The following is a 461-nucleotide window of genomic DNA, read 5'->3' as shown; positions in this document are numbered from 1 at the left end:
CATTAGCACCTCTAGTACTATATTTACTGAGAAAAATGGTGACGTGTTCAATACTTATTTTACCCGCTGTTGGTGTTATAAATTATCAAAGATAACAATTACATGATTCTGTTTAGAAATTACTGTGATGTTTCTAATGTCCAGCAGGGGGCGACTCTTATGGCTTCAAAACAAATGATTTGTCTGTGACATGTCTATCCTTCAAATATATGAAAAAAATCCAAGAAAACATTTTTATATTTAAGAAACTCGACATAACACACACAATTATACTTGTTTTTTGACATAACTGGCACATTTTCTGGCATATCTTCTGAAATTGGCCCAGCCAGAGTGAAACAGGAAGTGACATCAAAGGAAAATTCTTTAAGAAATAAAACAAGAGACTTCTTCAGTCTGAGAGTTTCAGGCAAAATTCAGGCTTTTAAGCACTGCCTCCATGTGACTGATACTCACATCAC

The sequence above is a fragment of the Austrofundulus limnaeus genome, unplaced genomic scaffold (genome assembly GCF_001266775.1).
Source record: "Austrofundulus limnaeus strain Quisiro unplaced genomic scaffold, Austrofundulus_limnaeus-1.0 Scaffold227, whole genome shotgun sequence".
Classification (NCBI taxonomy): domain Eukaryota; kingdom Metazoa; phylum Chordata; class Actinopteri; order Cyprinodontiformes; family Rivulidae; genus Austrofundulus; species Austrofundulus limnaeus.
The sequence above is the reverse complement of the archived record's forward strand: the minus strand, read 5'-3'. Positions refer to the sequence as shown.